Source organism: Neophocaena asiaeorientalis, unplaced genomic scaffold (assembly GCF_003031525.2).
Source record: "Neophocaena asiaeorientalis asiaeorientalis breed wild unplaced genomic scaffold, Neophocaena_asiaeorientalis_V1.1 scaffold293, whole genome shotgun sequence".
In the NCBI taxonomy this organism is placed as follows: domain Eukaryota; kingdom Metazoa; phylum Chordata; class Mammalia; order Artiodactyla; family Phocoenidae; genus Neophocaena; species Neophocaena asiaeorientalis.
The window spans coordinates 4,143,360-4,158,804 of record NW_020173920.1 but is presented as its reverse complement, the minus strand read 5'-3'; the positions used below and the strand labels follow the sequence as shown (position 1 = coordinate 4,158,804).

The 15,445-nt window shown below is 36.7% G+C and overlaps 1 protein-coding gene across 3 annotated transcripts in view; it reads left to right on the top strand.

Annotated features, from left to right (window-relative positions):
- PAK2 (p21 (RAC1) activated kinase 2) overlaps positions 1-15,445 on the top strand; it is an 88,725-nt gene that overhangs the window by 10,987 nt on the left and 62,293 nt on the right. The gene's annotated exons all lie outside the window — the stretch shown is intronic.

Below are 15,445 nucleotides of genomic sequence, written 5' to 3'. Positions count from 1 at the left end.
TGCTGTCTCTCTGGTCATCCCAGTTTCTTTGCTTAGGCATATTGTCTAGGGTCCCTTTACTGTTTTCTAAACTGCAATCTGTGATCCTTCCATATTCCGCGTTAGTAGAAACGAATAGTTTTCCGAGGGTTTGAGGGCCTCCGCTTAAGAACAGAACTTTCGGATCTTCTTGTGATTCCTGTTTGATCTTCAGCCAGGAGGTGGATATTTGCTTCTTTAGGTAACTTAGGTGAAGGTTGGCTTTCACCATGTTTGGCTTTCTTTCAAACAACGTACACAATATGTTGCCGAATATTCCTCAGTGGACTCAACCTTTTGACTAATTCTTTAAAGATAGAGTCATCCAAGAACTGAAGAGTAGAAAGTAATTGCCATTGTCGTCAGACGTTGTGGAGTTGTACTGCCAGTCCTTGTATCTTATCTTTAATGGGAATTCTCTGGGCAGTGCGAGCGTGATTTCTTTCTCCTTGATAAATAATGCTAACTCCCATTGGTATAATTATCTCAGTTTTATTTTACAAGTGATCTATAGTTCTTTGTTTTCTTTTTAAACCTCTGTAAAAAGACAATCAAAATGGTTAGGCCTAAAATTAGACTACGACGAGCAGTGTTTTGGATCAAGGTTGTGCACGTCACGTTTTTTCCCCTGCTCTGTTTGACTCTTCCGCTCTTGTAAGTAGGCAGGATATTGAAATGTAGAAGAATTTGCTCTGGGGGTTTTGTTTTTGTAGGTTTATTCAAAACAGTAACATTAAATAAAGTTAGATTGGGATGAAGGCAGTGAACAGTAATTTTTAAAGCAGGTTAGAACTTGGCAACTTTGCCAGGAGCTCTGTGGCATTTGTAAAACACACTCATAATCACTTATATATATTTTGTATATATGTATGAAAATATATATATATATATATAAATGAAAAGCTTTGTTCATGTTCTCCTATTAAGGGTGTTGATTTAAGTTAACTGTTTCATCCTTAGCTTTTAAATCTTTCTAGTAATTAATTAACTAGAAACACTGATTTACATTATGAAAAATGAACCTTAAAATGTTTCTGACCTGTAATGTATGTAGGTCTTAAACCCACTTTCATGTTTTGGTGAAAGAGGTTGACCTAAATTCAGTGAATTCTGTGTTTTCACTTCAATACTGTCATTTTGGTAGTGTCAGTTGTCCTTAATTCAATGAGAGGTCTTCTTGGCCTAAGGGGTTAAGGTCTAGAAATGTTGGAGTGTGAAACTAGGTCTGTTGATGTCAGCTTCTCTGCCAGTTCTTTCTACAAACAGACAGTTTTACTGAGGAAGAGTTCGGGGTATTCTGCTTCTCTTAGGACCTCGATTCTGGTTTACAGTTATTCAAAGAGAGTTATTCTTCTGGACTTTGTGACATTAAATACTAGCCTTGAAAACCCAAATTCATAAAGTAAGTTTGTGGTTGGAGTCTATCTACTAAACAAATGAATAGGGGTTCCTATGATTCTCTGATCTTTATGAAAGGGCGATTTCCAAGTAGACATGGTTAACAGTGGTTGGTGTACCTTTTCAATTGTACTTTTTTAAAGAAAAAACTTAGAACTTGTTCAGGTAGCTAAAGATAAACTTTTAGTTTTTCTTTTTAGAAGAGAGAGAGACCTTGTTCAAATAGCTAAGGATGAAATAAATAGGTAGGTATTGTTAAATTCTTCCTATGTTTAATCTGTCAATATTGATTATTCTAATATTTGAGTATAACTTTTCTTTTGGCTTTCTGAATTTTCTACTTATGATTAAAGTGTGAAACTGCACCTTTTTCAAGTCTTTAAGGCTTTGGGGTTCTGATCAATTTGTTTTCAAAAGCGCTTCCAGTTAGTTAGAGGGGTAATTCCAGACTAATCAGAGAGGGTGTTAAGTTACTTGCAAATCTGAGTTGTCCCTGGTATCCTTTTTGTACCTTGGTAGAAGCAGAAAGAGATGGAAAAAAATAGCCCCTGTTACCTTGAAGAAATACTGATTATTTTCTTCTGTGACCAGAATTGAGTTTCACTACTTCTTCATTTTAGGATCACTAACCTGAATAAGAGTAGTCAGTCTGAACATTCATGCTGGATTTCAGAGGACTAGCCTCTTATCTTTGAGGTACAGTAGTACTTGTCATTCCATGTATCACAAGTGGTGAGGAGCTGGAGACCTGGGTTTGAATGCTGGCTCTTCCACTTCACCCTGGGCAAGATACACATTCTTTTCAGGCTTGTTTTTTTCATCTGTAAAATGAGGATTAATAATAATATAATACACATTTCATAGGGCTATTTAGAGCAGATGAGATAATGCAGGGAAAAGTACTTAGCAAATGAAGTGTTTAAGTGATTAATAAATGTTATTAATATTAATGCTAATAATATTAATAGTTAATATTCCATTCTGAAATAGGTTTTATATGTAATTGCTTCTACAGCAAATATTATACTTCCAAACGTAGATTTAAGACTGCTTTCTGAAAGTGGTTGGAATCTCAGGGCCAAGTTTCTGAGACCATAACTGTTAAAAATTACTTTTCAGGAAAAAAAATAGTTTCATCACTGAAATAAAATACAGGTTTTTTGAATACATGTTTCTCAGATTTTAAAATAGGCATACTTCTCGTAGAAAATTTAGAAAGTGGTGAAAACTATTAAGAAATGGGACAAAAATTACTATACAAAAATCACTTAGCCCCCAGAGATAACCATCATAACAGATGAGAATAGTGCCTGTTTTCCTTATTTTTAAATTAAATTCCAAAGGTAATCAGTACATGCTTATTACAGAAGGTTCAAGCAAGTCAATTATGTAGAGTAGAAAGTGAAAATTACTTTCCTTACTTTTTAGTCCCATTCCTTACAGGTACCCACTGTAAACAATTTTGTTTTCTTTATGCAATTAGAAATAAGCACAGTGTGTATGTAGTTTTACCTTGATTTTCTTTTTTAATTAAAAAATCTAATCATTATGAATTCGTTTCCATCTTAGTACTTGTAGTTAAACCTCATGTTTTTTTGTTTTTTGTTTTTTTTTTTTTTGCGGTACACGGGCCTCTCTCACTGTTGTGGCCTCTCCCATTGCGGAGCACAGGCTCCGGACGCGCAAGCTCAGCGGCCATGGCTCACGGGCCCAGCCGCTCCGCGGCATGTGGGATCTTCCCGGACCGGGGCACGAACCCGTGTTCCCTGCATCGGCAGGCGGACCCTCAACCACTGCGCCACCAGGGAAGCCCCTGGAGTAAAACTTTTAAACACAATTTCAGGTGCTCTAAAGAACAAATTATTAAAGAATAAAAAGTTACATTGGCAGATACAATGGTAAAAATATAACCAGATGTTTGATAAAGAATAAAGTTTAAAAAAAACCCTTAATTCATTACCTGTGGATAACTGCTGTTAATATTTTGATGTTTCTTTATATTTGTGTGTGTACATAGTTTACTCTTCTAAAATTGGAATCATATTCTATATAATTTGCTATCTTGCTTTTTTTTAACTTACCCTCAAATCTTGCAAGTTTCCCTCTTTCTCCTTAAAAATTCTATTTAAAAATGATTTTTTAATGTTTGCCTAACATTCCATTGCACACCTATGCCTTAGTTTCATTATTCTCCTATTGGTGAATGTATAACTTATTTCTAATATTTTATATAAATAATGCTATGATGAATATCTTTTTATTCATCCCTGAGTATTACTTTAGAATATTTTCTTATAAGTGGAATTACTGAATGAAAGGGTATAAGCATTTACAAGTGTTAAATTACCCTTCAGAAAGGTTTGGTGTATACCATCACTAGCATTGTGAGTCTCATTTTGTTGCTATCCTCATTGAAACAGCCATCATTCTTAATGAAATTGTTAAATTTGCTTATTGCTAGGCAAATAAAAAATACAGTTTAATTTGCATTTCCTGTTTAAATTATAATTTTGTTTTTGTGAATTTGATTTAGTTTCGTTATTTCTGATAAGTATACAGAAGTATCTAGGTTTTTTTTTAGTAGTAAGTTCACTTTTTCCTTAAAAATTTTTTTTTGTACAGTTTTTAAAGTTACTTTCCATTTACAGTTATAAAGCATTGGCTGTATTTTTCGTGTTGTATAATACATCCTCGAGCCTATCTTACACCCAATAGTTTGTACCTCTAGAAGTAACTAGATTTTTGTGGTCACGATTATTTTTATTATCTTGCTGGACTTCAGTAAAATTTTATTTACTTTTGTTTTTCAGGTTCATTGTCTTACCTGAAAATAATAGTAACCTTTGCTTCCTTTCCAATAGTTATAAAATTTATTAGTATTTTAGCTCTTTATTACGTTGACACAGTTATATAAGACAGTTATATAAGAGAGGTGATAATTGTCTTGGAATGTCTCTGGTATTTTAACGATTTAAGGATGAATGCAGCTGTTGGTTTTAGAGAGAAATTTTTTATTATTTATTCTGTTCTTGTAAAAAAGAGGAGTGTCTTCCGAATTTTATCAAATGTTTTTGTAACTTATTTAGGTGATGATAAGATTTTTCTTTTAACTACTGATAAAAGTATATAAATAAATTTGCTAATAACATTCCCAAAGGTTATATATCCTAAGGCATATATCATGAGGAATCAAAACCCCCACTCTTGTTAGTCAAGTGTACAGAATTTATTGAAAGAATAGAAGAGAGTCTCATAGAACTTTAGTTTAATAAGAATACACAGTCCATATGGTAACTTCTGTAGTTCCTTCTGTAGTCTGGAGAAATCCTTACTTACTCATGAGTCAGTTTTGAGAAATTTGTATTTCCCCAGATTATATTTTTTAAGATTTTCAAATTTATTATTATATTGGTGTATGTAATATTTTTTATAATTAAAATCTGTGGTGTTCATCTCCACCTTTTATTAGTGATTTCATTATTTTTCTTAATTTGATTTGCCAAATGTTTACTTAGTGGTTTTTAATAAGAAACTTTGAGATTTATTCTGTTCTCTGATTTTCTAATTTCTACTTTTTATTTTGCTCTGGTTTTTCTGTTTTTTTTGGTCATACAGTAAGTCCCCTACGTACGAATGCATTCCATTCCGAGAGCACATTCGTAAATCCAGTTTGTTCCTTAGTCCAACAAAGTTAGCCTAGGTACGCAATTAACACAATCGGCTATATGGTACTGTACTGTAATAGGTTTATAATACTTTTCACACAAATAATACATAAAAAAGAAATGCAAAAAATAAAATATTTTTAATCTTACAGTACAGTACCTTGAAAAGTATGGTAGTACAGTGCAACGGCTGGCATACATACGAGCATTGAGTGAACAGGCAAGAAGAGTTACTGACTGAAGGAAGGAGAGGAGGTGGGAGATGGTAGAGCTGAAGGATCGTCAGCAATAGGAGATGGAGGGCAAGCTGCAGTTTCACTCACACCTGACGTTCACTACCAGCTACATCAATGCTGCTTTTACGCTTGCTTCTACACTTGCTTCTGGACATCCTGGGCTTGAAATAAAGATACTGTGCTACTGTACTCTACAGTACTGTACAGTAAAGTACACAAAAGCACAACCACTTGCAGAGGATGCCTGCATGTGACAGTGTATGCCAGACATGTGAATTAACTTACGTGGTTGGACCTGTGAACACATGTTCGCATCTTTGAAAGTTCACAACTTGGAGGTTCATGTGTAGGGGACTTACTGTACTTTTTCTAACTTAGTAAATTCTTAGTTCTCTCTTTTTTTTCTTAAATGAAAACATTTTTAATGCTCTTAATTTGCCTCTGAGTACAGCTTTGGCTGTGCTCTAAAATGTCTGTGAATGATATTCTTATATTCATTGCTTTCCAAATAGTTGCTAGTTCTAGTTTGATTACCTCTTTGACTCAGGAACTGTTTGGTATAGTTCTGTTCACTGTATTTTCTTTCATTGTCAGTGACTATGTTCTTTTAAAATACCTTTTAAGTTTATTCAGGGTTTTTCTGTGACTTAAAGCATAATCCAATTTGCTAAATGTTCTTTGAAAACTTAAGAACATTTTCTGTTTGCACATACAGTTTTATATACACACATATATCTGTCAGTTAAACTTTATTCAAATTATCTTATTATTCCTTAATAGTTTTTATTAATTATAAGACATCCTTTATTAAGTTTTTAATCTTAATCTGTCAAAGACTAAGAGTTAGCATTGTTTCTGAAAAGCTTGTGCTTACATTGGGGCCTTTACATTTTTGTTCCTTCCCCCTGAATACTGTGTTCCTTTCATATGTCACTGTTTTAAAGAGGCCTTACTTGATCAGCTGTCTAAAATAGCCTCCATCTGCTCCTGCTCAGTATCTAACTTCTTTCCCCTCTGTGTTTTTCTTTATAGCACTTCCACCTGAAATTATTATTATTTTATTTATTTATTTTTTTGCGGTACGCGGGCCTCTCACTGTTGTGGCCTCTCCTGTTGCGGAGCACAGGCTCTTTACGCGCAGGCTCAGTGACCATGGCTCACGGACCTAGCCACTCCGCGGCATGTGGAATCTTCCCGGACCGGGGCATGAACCTGTGTCCCCTGCATTGGCAGGCAGACTCTCAACCACTGCGCCACCAGGGAAGCCCTGAAATTATTTTTTCATTCACTTATCTCTTTGCTATTATTCTGTTCAGAACTTAGAACAAGTATGTATGCAGTATGTGTTTGTTAAGTAAAGAGTGTCCTTTTTTATTTCTAATGACTTTTTTTTTTAAATTAATAGACTTTATACAATTTTAGGTTCACAGAAAAGTTGAGCCAAAAGTACAGAGAGTTCCCATATACCTTGATCTCCCTCCTTCCTCAGCTTCCCCCATCATCAACATTCTGCAATGTTTGGTATGTTTGTTATGATTGATGAACCAACGTTGACACATCATTACCCATCAAAGTTCATAGTTTACATTAGGGTTCACTCTTGATGTTACACATTGTATGGGTATGGACGAATGGTGGATAATGACGTATTCACCATTACAGTATCATACAGAATAGTTTCTTCACTCCCAAAATTCTCTGTGCTCCACTTATTTACCCCTCCCTTCTTGCTAATTCCTGATAACCGCTGAAGCTTTAACTGTCTCCATAGTCTCGCCTTCTCCAGAATGTCATATAGTTGGAATTATACAATATGTAACCTTTTCAGCTTCTTTCACTTAGCAGTGTGCATTTGAGTTTCCTTCATATCTTTTCATGGCTTAATAGCTCATTGCTTTTTTATGCTGAATAATACTCCATTGTTGGGATATAACATAGTTTGTTTACCCATTTACCCACTAAAGGACTTCTTGGTTGCTTCCACATTTGGCAGTTATGGATAAAGCTGCTATAAACATCCAAATTTGGGTTTTTCATGGACATAAGTTTTCAGCTGATATGAGTAAATAGCATGGAATATGATTGCTGGATTGTATGGTAAGAATATATTTAGTTTTGTAAAGAATCTGCTAAAACTGTCTTTCAAAGTGGCTGAACCATTTTGCTTTCCTACCAACAGTGAATGAGAGTTCCTGTTGCTCAAATCCTCACGAGCATTTGATGTTAGTGCTTTGGATTTTAGCCATTCTAATAGGTGTGTAGTGCTATCTCACTGTTTTAATTTGCAATTCCCTAATGAAGTATGAGACTGAGCATCTTTATATCAGATACTTCTTTTGCAAATATTTCCTTCCACTCTGTGGCTTGTCTTCATGTTCTCTCTATCCTAATGATTTTTATCATGTTTTTGGTGTAATATTATTGATGCACGTTTCAGTTCTATACTGCTAAAGATCTGTATTACACCTAATCAATAAAAATAATTGTCATATTTAATCTTTCTAAGTCTCGTATTTTACTTATCTTAAATTTCCATCTGTCCTGTTATTCTTTTATTTATTTATTTATTTATTTATTTATTTAATTTTTGGCTGCGTTGGGTCTTCGTTGCTGCACGCAGGCTTTCTCTAGTTGTGGCGAGCAGGGGCTGCTCTTCGTCGCGGTGCGTGGGCTTCTCATTGCAGTGGCTTCTCCTGTTGCGGAGCATAGGCTCTAGGCACGTGGGCTTCAGCAGTTGTGCCACGTGGGCTCAGTAGTTGTGGCTCAGGGCTCTAGAGTGCAGGCTCAGTAGTTGTGGCACACGGGCTTAGTTGCTCCGCTGCATGTGGGATCTTCCCAGACCAGGGCTCGAACCCGTGTCGCCTGCATTGGCAGGTGGATTCTTAACCACTGCGCCACCAGGGAAGTCCTGTCCTGTTATTCTTTGTTCAATAAATTATTATCCAACCTTGTCTTTCCATGCCATTTTTAGTTGTATCTCTTTTAAATTACATATAGTTTATTTTTGTTTTAATCCAAAGTGAATACTTAAAACATTTATCTGTATTGTGATAGTTAATTCTGTTGGGTGTGTTTCTGTTATTTAATGCTTTCTGTTTTTTAATGATTCATTGCTACTGCTTCTACATTTTTGTAAAATATACATAATGTAAAGTTATCATCTTAACCATTTTAAAGTAAAGTTAACCCTTGAACAACACGAGTTTGAACTGTGCAGGTCCACTTATACGTGGATTTTTTTCAGTAGTAAGTACTATAGTACTGCACTATCCAAGGATGGTTGAATCCTAGGATGCAGAACTGCAGATACAGAGGAACTTTGGATTTGGAGGAACCATGTATATGGAGAGCCAGACTATAAGTTATACTCAGATATTTGACTGTGTGGAGGGTCACGCCCCAACCCCCAAGTTGTTCAGGGTCAACTGTATACAGTTCTTTGGCATTAAGTACACTTACATTGTTGTGCAACCATCATCACCATCCATCTCCAGAATTTTTCATCTTCCCTAACAGAATCTATACTCATTAAACACTGACTCCCTGTTCCTCCCTACCCACAACCCCTGGTGACTGTCTCTAATCTACTTTCTCTTATGATTTTGCCGTTTCTAGATGATTCATATAAGTGGAATCATACAATGTTTGTCCTTTTGTGTCTGGCTTATTTCACGTAGCATGTTTTCAAGGTTCATCCATGTTATAGCATTTATGAGTACTTAATTCCTTTTTGAGGCTGAATACTGTTCCATAGTGTGTGTGTTTATCCTGTTATCTGTCAGTGTCTTAAAGCCAACTAATTTATACTTGAAGTTAATTCAACTGTAAATCTAAAATTTAAAAAAATAACGATTTCTGATTTGTCAGTCTGAAAAAGAAAATTATACTTTGACTCCCCATAACTGAAGACTGGCTTATTCTCTTAACCAGCCCTCACTTTAATGTTCATTGTCAGTTTCTCAATCTTGCATTTAAATTGAGTCATCATGTATGTCAGCTAACATAAATTTTCATTTAATATAGGAGTAACTGGAAGGCACATTTAATAATTATTAGGTCACTAATGTCCACAGAAACTTTCATGCCATGTGGTCTCACATTAATTTTGTTTCAGAGCTTCCTATATCTGATGGTGCTAGGAATCTTCCTTTTTCTTTTTATTGAGATATTTTGACTGATTGTGTCTTGTACGTGTTTATTAATGTTGCCTGATACATTAACTCCTTACGATCTTCATACTTTTTTTTCATTTCCAGAAATATTTTTGGTTATTTTTAGTTCTTTTTTCTTCCTTGAAAACACTTACAGTAATTAGGTTGGCTTATCATTTCTGTCTTTTGTGTGAGCTTCTCGAATGTTTGTCTTTAGCACTCATTTGACTTTCCTTTATTACCTCCAATGTAGGGTTTATTTCTGCTATGGAAATTTTAGTTTCTTTACATCCTTTAAAAATTTACTCCACTCCCTTTTCTTCTTAAATTACTCTCATTTCATCTTGGTCTTTTCTCTTCATATATGCCTGTTTCATGGATTTTACCAAACAGTGTTTGGAACTTAATTCTGTGTCTTGAAGTAATTTTTTAAAAAATTTATTTATTATTTATTTTTGGCTGTGTTGGGTCTTCCTTGCTACGTGCAGGCTTTCTCTAGTTGCAGTGAGTGGGGTTACTCTTTGTTGCAGTGTGCGGGCTTCTCATTGCGGTGCTTTCCCTTGTTGTGGAGCAGGCGGGTTTCAGTAGTTGTGGCACATGGACTCAGTAGTTGTGGCTCGTGGGCTCTAGAGCGCATGCTTAGTGGTTGTGGTGCACGGGCTTAGTTGCTCCACGGCATGTGGGATCTTCCCCGACCAGGGCTCGAACCCGTGTCTCCTGCATTGGCAGGTGGATTCTTAACCACTGAGCCACCAGGGAAGTCCTTGTCCTGAAGTAATTTTAATTCACCTTCTAAGTTAGATTCTGCTTCTGTGAAAGGTAATTTTGTCTCTTTCTTGTGCTGCATTATTTTTTGTTGGGGTCAATGTTGGATTTTTTCCTGCTTATTCATCCTTGAATGGTAACAGTTATCTGTTACCTGGTATGCATTTGTCAGAAACATTTGTGGGATTGATTGTCCTTGCCTCTACAGTTGACTGGGATTCTGGTTGAAACCTCTTCTTAGGTGTATTGCTAAAGGATAAACACACACAGCACCTAGCGTGAGTTCCAGTGATAAATTGGCATTCATCTTATAGGGTAGTTCTGGGCTAGGATGGTGGGGTCTTATGGTACTGTGGTTTCTAGCATGTGCTACTATTAGGGCTCTTCCTGATTCTAACCAAGTACCCACAACACAGCACTTTGCTTGTGTGACTACACCTCCCAGGAAGCCATGTACCAATCCAGGTTTTTCTGCCCATTTACAGCTCCACTTGAACCTTACATACACACAGGCACATAGAAAGATACTTGTTTTCTGGAACTTGCATGGCAGCCTCCTAAATGTATGTAGAAAGATCAGAAGAGATGATAAGGAGCTCCAGCTATCACAGAACCCACTTCTATATAGCAGGAAATGGCTTAGCAAGGATGACTGACTAGCTTGTTTCTTTGAGGCAGACTTCGGGTCTCCAAATAGAAGTATTGCCTTCTTCTAGGCAAATGGTCAAACTTTCTTTTATGAAACAGAGCATAGATGGGTCATGAATCTTTTCTTAGTTGAGATTGTGTGACCTTATAGCTAATGAAAAGCCTTCAAAGATTTTATATAAATTGTCTTCCTGGAAGTGTGGGATAGACTCCATGGTGACTTCTGATATGATACTATTTTTTGCTACGATAAACTGGTTTCAGTTTTTGTTTAACTTAGATAACCACCTAAGTAATCAAATAATCAGTCTGCAGTTGACCTTCAGTTTTCAGTATAAGGTCTTAGATTGATAAGTTTTCACTTTGATTGTAGAAAAATGGCATCTTGTTACAATTTGCATCTTTTTGATGTCTAGTTGAACACTTTTTATATACATACAGTCCCCCTACTTACTATTTTTTGACTTTACTATGGTGCAGAAGTGGTATGCATTCAGTAGAAACCATACTTTGAATTTTGATCTTTTTCTAGGCCAGCTATACAAGGTTCAGTACTCTGGTGGTGCTGGGCAGAGGCAGCGAGCTGTCGCTCCCAGTCAGCCATGCAATCACAAGGGTATACACTTGTGATACACTTAACAACCGTTCTATACCCATACTACCATTCTCTCGTTCACTTTAAGTACAGCATTCAATAAACTACAAGAGATATTCAACTCTTTGTTATAAAATAGGCCTTGTGTTAGATGATTTTGCTCAACTGTCAGCTAATGTGTTTTGAGCATGTTTAAGGTAGGCTGGGCTATGATGTTCCTTGATAGGTTTAGGTGTATTAAATGCGTTTTCGACTTAACGGTATTTTCAACATACATATCGTTATGTAGCCCCATCTTAAGGAAGATCTGTGTTTGTTGCCCCTCTCCTCTTTTTTCATTTTGAATCGCCATTTGGGTTTTGCGACCAAACTTGAGGAAAGCTAGACTGCACTGTTGAACACATTTCTTCTTACTTCTTTTTTTAACTTTTTAATTTGTTGTTCCTTGCTTCACCATTCACTACCTTGTAGGCACTTTTGAAGCATTATCTGAGTCTCACCCCTTTACTTCTTTCATGGTTAGTCATAGTTTCACTTTTTTAGTGTAGTGATTGGGTGAAGGCCAAGGGGAAGAAGAAAAAAAGGAGGATCACATTTCGATTACAAAGTTTCTGTAACACACTGCTTCCTCTGTTTACCGAGACCTTCCTCTCTTTTTGCTTGGCAAGTTCTTTCTCATCCTTCAAAGGCCGGTTCTGATTTCTTTGCCTAATTACTTTCATCTGCATAGGAGCTCTGGGTCCTCTTTTCCACTGCATTCCACTCATCCCTGTCAGCTCTTATCTCATTTCGGAGTAGTCATTTGTTACTCTTTTCCCACTGATGGTGAGCTCAAAACTGAGACTACATCTCAGTTATCTTTGATCTCTAACATCTGACACATTGTATTCACAAAATAAATATTTCAGTGACTTAGGAAGGACATACTAAGAATATTTTCATTCTTCAACCATGTTGTTTTCCTGCTTCTAGTGTGAAATGTAAAAACCAGTTCTTTCTGGGAAGTGTAATTATGGATATTGTTTTTCTTTAAATTTTATTCTGGTTTGGGTTTCTTTGTAATGACCTTGTACTACTTTTATTATGAGAATAAAAGACACTTAAAACCAAACCTCCCGAACTTCCAGGTGTTCCCCATTGCCCAGCACCTGCAACTTTCTGGTCCCACTTAACAGTCTTATTTCCCCCTACTTGCTCCTATGTGCCCTTTTGTCTTATGAACTAGATCATTCTTATCGTTCCTGTTGCCTAGAATCCCACATCCTGGGTCGGAGTATGATCTGTTGTAAATGGAGAAATGCTTGTAATAGGGATTGAGTAGTGAGAATTTAGACTAATGTCCTGCTGGTCTTATTTTGAATATACAGTAGTTAAGGTGAGGTGCTTGGATGAGTTTTATCAGTTGTGAGGATCGAGATAAATGGAGCATTTAATTATCTTAGCTTTCTAGAATAGTGATCTTAAAGAAGATAGAATAGTGAAAATATCTCCAAAATATCCTGGGTCTACCCTAGCCTAAAAAAGGAAACAGGGCTTCCCTGGTGGCGCAGTGGTTGAGAATCTGCCTGCTAATGCAGGGGACACGGGTTCGAGCCCTAGTGTGGGGAGGATCCCACATGCCGTGGAGCAACTAGGCCCGTGAGCCACAACTACTGAGTCTGCGCGTCTGGAGCCTGTGCTCCGCAGCAAGAGAGGCCACGATAGCGAGAGGCCCGCCCACAGCGATGAAGAGTGGCCCCCGCTTAACAACTAGAGAAAGCCCTCGCACAGAAACGAAGACCCAACACAGCAAAAATTAATTAATTAATTAATAAACTCCTACCCCCAACATCTAAAAAAAAAGGAAACAAACTACTTGGCTCCGATGCCATCACAGATACACCTTTCATTGATTGATTTATTCATTCAACAATACTCATCTCTGAGACACATGAACTAGACACGGTGTTAGGTATTAATGATGTAATGGTCAACAGAATACTCACTGGATCCATGCTTGTGGAGTTTACAACGTAGTTAGGGTAGACAGACTTTTAAAAGCAAATCCAGTGTGATGAATGTTAAGACAGAATAAAAATAATGTGCCTGGGATGGGAGTGAGGAGGTATTAGAGAAGGTTTCCTGAGAAAGTGACCTTTAGGCCAATAATACTTGAAGTAGGTGTTTGACAGGTAGGGGTGGTGAACAGAAAGTAGGGCGACCCGTTCAATCCCAGTTTGCCCTGGGCTTTCCTGGGTTTAGCACTGAAAATCTTGTGTCCCAGTATAACTCCCCCAGTTCCAGGGAAACTGGATGATTGGTCACTGAACAGAAAGTTTTCCGGAAAGGTCGTGTGTGAAGGCCTGAGATGGCTATTAGAGAAACTGAAAGAATAGAGAAAACTTAAAGCCTGTTGAGGGAAGGTCTACAGAGAGATGAGTCTGGAAAATGAGGGGCCTGATCATGCATGCACTACTGGGCTTCATCTTAAGTATCCTACTTAAAGGCTTTAAGAAGGGGACTGAAGTGATAAAGTTTTATGTATTTTAAAGTGGCTCCCTGTGCTGTAAAGAATAGACCGGGAGAGACCGAGAGTGGATTTGGGGACAGTAAATAACAATTATTAGGCTACAGCAACTTAGAAGTTGAGGAAGCTGTCTTGGGAAGAAGCATAGATAGTTTTGAGAATTAGGTTATTTTGATAGTATTATGAAATCCTGAAGCAAATGATTTTCAAAAATTGTTTTCCTCCAAGAATGCTAATTTCTTAAAAATGGGAAAACAAACCTTTTTACTTCCACATTTTTCCTATCTTCCTCAACAGAGGCAGACCTTCCGTCTTTGCCTTTGCCTGTTTCCATCAGTCCCCGTTGCTTTCTCCACTACATCTGCCCCACCGTGGTTTCTTTCTTTTCCCTTAAATTTAAAAACATGAGATATAATTTGTATATGATAAAATCTACCCTCCCAAAGATGTACAATTAAGTGGGTTTTTGTTGTTGTTTCTGTCTATTCCCAAGGTTGTACAACCATCACCACTGTCTAATACCAGAATATTTACATTACTGCAAGGGGAAATCTTACACCCAATAGCAGTCACTTATTTTACCCCGAATTGCACCCCCTTGCCCCAGGCAAGATCTATTTTCACAGATCTATTTTCTGTCTATAAGTTTGTCTATTCTGGACATATAAGCAGATTCATACAATATGTAGTCTTTTATGATTGGTTTCATTTAGCACAAGGTTTTCAAGGTTCATCCATATTGTAGCATGTATGAGTACTTCATTCCTTTATATGGCTGAATAATATTCCATTTCATTTGTATACATAGGAGTGGAATTGCTGAGTCATATAGTACCTCCATGTTTAATCTTTTGAGAAGCTGCCAGACTGTTTTACAGAGCAACTGCATCGTTTTGCAATCCTGCCAGCAGTATATGAGGATTCCAGTTTCTCTACATCCTCACTAATACTTGCTATTTTCTGTCTTTTGATTATAGCCATCCTAATGGGTGTGAGATGGTATCTCATTGTGGTTTTGATTTGCATTTCTCTGATCACTGATGAAGTTGAGTATCTTTTCACGTGCTTATTGGCCATTTGTTTAACTTCATCTCCTTTGGGAAAGCATTTTATGTTCAGAATTGAGTATTTTAGATGAATGCTTCTTAGAAATTTTCTGTAATGGGCTAATAACTTTTGTACAACACCATAAAATGGAAATGAAAGAAAAATCAGGCAAAAATACAAGCCCCAATTGTTGTCAGAGTCAATGGCAAATCACTCTGTCAAATTGCTCTGAAAGTTTCTAAACACTTATTCTCAATTTTTGTATTTCATTCAGTACGGGTAATAGATAGCCAGTCCACATAACTCTCTTCCAGAGGTACTGCTTTAAATTACTAAAAGGCATTTGAAAAGTAGTTACCTTTTTCCATGTTTGAACTCAAGGCAGTTGCTTGATTCTTGTATTTTCTCACTTCCGG